Source organism: Dendrobium catenatum, unplaced genomic scaffold, assembly GCF_001605985.2.
Source record: "Dendrobium catenatum unplaced genomic scaffold, ASM160598v2 fragScaff_scaffold_350, whole genome shotgun sequence".
In the NCBI taxonomy this organism is placed as follows: Eukaryota; Viridiplantae; Streptophyta; class Magnoliopsida; order Asparagales; family Orchidaceae; genus Dendrobium; species Dendrobium catenatum.
Genome location: NW_021318812.1, coordinates 75,485 through 81,592, shown reverse-complemented (window position 1 = coordinate 81,592; position 6,108 = coordinate 75,485). Strand labels below are relative to the sequence as shown.

The 6,108-nt window shown below is 32.1% G+C and overlaps 1 pseudogene; it reads right to left on the bottom strand.

Moving 5' to 3' along the window:
* Positions 1 to 1,360: 1,360 nt before the first annotated feature.
* On the bottom strand, positions 1,361 to 1,478 carry LOC114579376 (annotated as a pseudogene).
* Positions 1,479 to 6,108: the final 4,630 nt, after the last annotated feature.

Here is a 6,108-nt window from a genome sequence, read left to right as displayed (position 1 = left end):
CATATTCTAGGAGAGTTCTAATAAATTAAATTTTGGGTCTAATTTTCATAAGGCAAATTAGATTAAAAATAGGACAATGCCCAAAGATTCACCCTCATTTGCAAGGACTTTTAGAACTAAGTTCAGATTTTCATAGACGTAAATCCCTATAGTTAATTATCCTTCCTAATGATAGGAGACACTTGTGATTAAGACTAGTCTTTAAATAGACACTAAATACTTCACATGTAAAATCATATTTAGATTTTTATAATTCAAAATTTATCATCTTGCATTTAAAGCGGATGATAAAGAGAATGATTATGAACCCGATCAAGATCTCATGGATCTATCGTCCAAGATTTTTATGGTCCCTATTCTACTTATTCAGCGTCAACCCAATATGCCAGAAAGATCTTGTCGGCAAGCAAGATTTGCTTCATCCAATGGTACTTTTTATACTTGAGGTGGATACTTATCTAAGAAACAAATTTAAGTCAACTTAAGCTAACAAAAGTCTTTGTTCCCTATCATGTATATCGTATAATTCATTACTCAAGAGTGTTAGCTATTGAAAAACATATGGGCTCTAGCAATTGTAAAATAACGATACCTATCTGCAGCGAAACTATCATGTTAGAGAGCCCTAATCATAACTGTCTACTTATGAAGTAATTTGAGTCAAATTACTAGTTAGATGACATATGACACATCCTTATCAGCAGGATATTATTTAAAAATAAATATTAATAATATTCTAGACTGGAAATTTGCTATTTGCGAGATGAAGTTATTCTCAAATTCATCACCAACGCCCAACGATTGCGGAGGATTGATAGATTTTCTTTTAAGTTTTGGGTGATTAATTTCCCTTTAAATATTTGAATATTGATAAACATTGAATTCTAAAATTTTAATAGATTTTTAGAATTGACCCTCAAGTTTAGATTTACTTTCAACACAACCATCATAAATGTGACGTTAAGGTCACCTCAATAATATTTGTATTTAATCGAGGTTTGGATGTATTTAAAAAGGTATAGTCCACACTAGTTTAGACTTTTAACACGGCCATCATTGGAGATGTTTTTAAGTAGTTTTGTTTTATTATTTGAAACTTATTAACTCGGTTTGCCCACCAACAGAGGATCAATTTCAATTACTGATTTTGTGAATTCTTAAAACAACAATGAAATCAAGAGCTTGCATATTTATGATGATTTCCTTTAAAGAGATTTTAAAGACCTAATGTAAACATAAGATTTTTTTTTTTTTGCAAATTTCACAATCATATATTCATTTATAAATTTAGGTCATGTCAACTCTAATCCTTTCACGGAAGAGGATTAGACTTAAAATTTATTTATTTTTTTGTTTCAAAGGGGTGCAATACGAGGACTTCCAGGAGGTCACTCATCCTAATACTACTATCGCCCAAGCACACTTAACTATAGAGTTCTGATGGGATCCGATGTACTGGTTCTGGTATGGTCGCACCTATTAAATTTAAATTTATTTTTAATTTGCACGATATTCTCAGGCATTAGGTTTAGGAGTTCAATGCAATGTTCGAAGTATATGTAGGTGATTTAATTTGAAAAGATTATTTTAATTTAACCCATTTTTATCCCCGTGCAATATTCTTAAAATTTTGTTCAAGTGATTAACAAATGTGTCAGAGCACATGCGAGTAATCAAAATTTACTTTTAAGTGAAGTTCATGTTATTCAATGCACTTGCAAATCGGTACATTTCCACAATGCATACACATGATTTTAGATATGCTCAAGTGATGCATTGCAAGCATTTCAGTATATTTGCAAAGCATATTCACATGCTTTTAATTTGCTTGTGTTTTCTAGCACGCTCACATGATGCATTTGCAACCATTTTAGTGCATTTGCATAACATACTTGCATGTTTTTCAATACATTAAATTCTCTCATTTTAAAAAAATGATGTTCTTTTTAGTGGTGTTGCATGCTTTTTGAGGTTATGGCATGCTTCTCGAGGAGGCATGATTTCTGAAGTTACTACACACTTATGATAGGGTTTTTGATGTAATAATGCACTTAATGAGGTTGTTACATGCTTCTTAATGCATTGGCACACTTCTCGAGGTGGCGCATTTAAATTTTCAAGTTGCATTTTTTATGCATGCAAAATTTATGAATACCCATATTTTATTATATTGAGCATTATCACTAAAATGCACATAAATTTTTTATTTTAAAATTTTAAGTTATATTTTGCCTTCTATCTACTTATATGTTTGTGTTCCGGATCCAGTGCATTGAAGGCGAGTTAGATTCTTTTTTGGATTCCCCATCTCGTAATAGAGGAGACTTTTGTCTTTATATGTTTTATTAACACGCATGGTCCACTAGACTTCTTTTTCATTTTATATATAAGGAGAATGTTAAGTTCATTTTTATTCCATTGTAATTCAATGAGTCGGTCTTAAGGGTTGCAATTGTCCTTAATAGTTAGAGGGAGGTTTTATTCACAAGTAAGATTTCAAGTTCATTACAAATTTCTTGTAAATTTATTTTTTATTCATTCATTTTTTATAATATTTTTTTTTTTGTTCATTTACTTCAGTTGTGTATTTCTTATTATATTATAGTGTTCTACTGCTTGTGAGTCCTTTTAGACTAAATTTTAGCAGCCTCACATTGTCTCCCTTGCATTGGAGAAACTTTCAGGGAGTATTAAGGCATGCCCACCATGCTTATTATAAGTGAAATGCTATGTGTCATGTGATACCATGGCCAATGGTATTGTTTCATCAGAAGCATGCGGTTTTCATCCCTTGCTTGAGTAAAAAAGCTATTTTCCTTACCACGTTGGAACAATATGGATGAAAAAAAATCTATTTTCCTTACCACATTGGAACAACATGGATGAGTACTTACTTTGATGTTTCAGAGTTTTACCTTTGTGCGAGACAGGTAACACGATGACGACGATGAGAAATTCTACAAAGGCAAAGAAAACACACCTCTTTTTTTTAACTTCCCTTATCTTTTCTTTTCTTTTCTCCATTTTTTTCTTTTTTATTTCCTTTTTTTAAATATATATATATAAATATAGAGAGAGAAAGAGAGAAGTAGAGAGATGGAGAGTTGAAAGTTCGTTAGGGATGTTAGGCCCTTATGAACTAGTACAAGGTTAATTAAGAGAAAGGTGAATTGGTATTTTAAAAAACTTTCACAATAAAAAAGTCAAACCAAAATCCGCCACAAAGAAAACACAATGCGAAAATTAAATGCGGAAATAATAAAGGAAAGAACACACCAGATTTATAGTGGTTCGGTCAAACCTTGACCTACGTCCACTCCTCGGAGGCACCCTCCCAGTATTGCACCAAACTCAGTGTCTCTCCTTTAGCCCCCACAGCTAGACGGAGAAACCCTTACAAAATCACTTCCACCTTTCCCGGTGCGGCGGAGTAGCCGGGTCCTTTGACACCAAAGAGATCTTCTTCTTCCCAGAACTTCCCTCAAGACAAGCCTTGAATCCGATGGTACTAATGTTCAAGCTCGCCGGAGCAACCGTGTGGAATCCCCCTCCACACTCCCTTGAAACCCCCTCCAAGAATCTTCTCCCTCTCTCAAACTCCACCCTTTCCTCTCTCTCTTTCAAGCTCTCTCTTCAAGTTCCCTCCAAAAGAACGAAACTACAATGGCTACCAAAGATACTCTTCATAAAAAAACAAAAGGTCTTTAAATAGATTTGCAAAACTGACATTATCGTCCAGGACGATCGCTGAATCGTCCCATACAATATGCATAAAAAGAGAGCGTCCGAAAACCCTAAAAACACAATTTTGACGCCAAACATCGTCCAGGACGATCGCAGGATCGTCCCGTACGATGTGCTTAAAAATAGGCTTCAGAATACCCTAAAAACTTAATTTCGGAGCTCAGAATCATCCGGTACGATGTGCAGAATTTGACCTGATAGTTCTAGACGATATTAGGATAATCCAGGACGATTAGTACAAAAAATGTACAAATCATCCAGGACGATGTTGTGGATCGTCCAGGATGATTAGAAGAAAAATTATGGTATTTCGGCTTGGACGATTTAGGAAAATCAAGTATGTCGGCAAACATCGTCCTGTACGATATACAGATCATCCAGGACGATCGGATTGAAAAATTTAACTATAATTAGTCCCCTAATCAAAGAATCAATTTAGGAATGATTTGTATTGATCGTCCGGGATGATTTCAACAAAAAATTAAACTTAAATCATTGCCTAAATTGGCATTGGCAATTTTTTTTCCAAGATCATAGAGGATCGTCGTGGACGATCAAAAATCGTCCAGTACGATTAGTTCAAAACTTGATCTTCTGGATTTGACTAGATCTCACTCCCTTGAGTGTGTATGTGCATGGTCACCAAGCAAGCATACACCCTTACAAGACTTGACTCAAGAAATCAAAAATTATATCAATGAATATAACAAACACTTTTATAACATTATTCAACTCAATCTTAAGCTCTGATTCTTTGTTTGATGTTGCATGGTATTCCTGAAATATTAGTATACACACAAACAAACATATATTGCAAATACAAGTAGACAACAGAAAGTGAGCCATAATATTTGTTATCATCATAAATATAAACTCATAAGCTCGAGTTACAACAATCTCCCCCTTTTTTATGATGGCAAATATTACTGGTTGAATTTGCAAAATTGAAAATATTTTCTCCTAATCTCCGCCTCACTAGAATAAAAATTTAAAATAGGGGAAGACAAAATTTTTGCTGTTTTTATTTTTAATATTTTTTAAAAATAGAAAATAGATACAAATATAACAGTACGTTCTCCCCCTTTGACATTATCAAAAAGAGGGGCACAAAACAATCAGAATAATAAAAATAAATAAAAACCAAAATGATCCCTGATCTAGTGAAAAGAGAAAATCAAATATTTTTAAAATGAGAAAGTTACTTCTTGAAAAAACTTAGTAAGGAATGAATTGACAACGCATAATCCAAAAAAGGTTAGAAATTCAGAAATTGTTAATCCAAGCTCAAGTTCTTTTAAAGGCTCAAAATTTTTTAATCCAATATCTAAATCAAAGAATAAATTATAAAAAGAAACACTAATTTTTCAAAACTCCTTTTATAAAATATATCTAATATAAGATTAATGCAAAAATTGGTGAATCATGATTTTCTAAATCAAGTATTGAAAATATCAAAGGTTTTTTTAAGCTTTAAGTAATACAGAAAAAATAAGCATACTCTTTGTGGGCTCATTTTATACCCTTGTCAGTTTTTGACGCACTTTGCGCAACTTTTACTTTTTAATACATTTTGTGTATCTTTCTCAATTTGGCGTTATTGCGCATCTTGGATTTGGCGTCATTGCCACTTTTTGGATTTGGCGTCATTGGACTTTTTTTTAATATGTTACCTTTCTGGAAGTTTAAAAACAAAAGTAAACTCATTCTATTGACACAACAAACTACTTGATTAAGAAAATTATGAGTTAGATTCAACAACTTGCAAAAGATTCCTATGCGATAAATTAAATATAGGGAAATCAAATTTAAAATATGATGAAAATTTTAAATCAAAAGTAAAATAACATCTTTTCGAAAATAGAGATTGAGAGTCAAAATCATGAGTTTCCTTCTTTTGATTGTTTTTAGATAAGTCAACCACAACTTACATAAAAATTCAAAAAAAAACATAAGGTAAAGTTTTCATTTTCATTAATTTTTTTTTATTTTAAAAAAATGATGTGTGTATTGATCAGAGAAAATACTACATAAAAAGAAAAAAAATAAAGACAAAATTAAAATTTTAACGAAAAAGAAAAAAATAGAATAAATCTAAAAAAACACAGAAAATACACAAAAACGAACAAAACATGCAAACACAGAAAAAATAAAGCACACAAACAATGGTTTAAACATCATCTTGCTCCTAGTCTGATGATTCAGAAGCTAGATCTGCCCAGGAGATTTTTTGCTTTTCATTATTTATCGTTTTTACAATTATCTTAGCTTTGCCCTTTTCTTTTGCAAGAAGAATTCTCAAATTAGGACATTGATTTTTCATATGTCCAGGCTTACTACATCGAAAGCAAACAACATCAGAAAAAA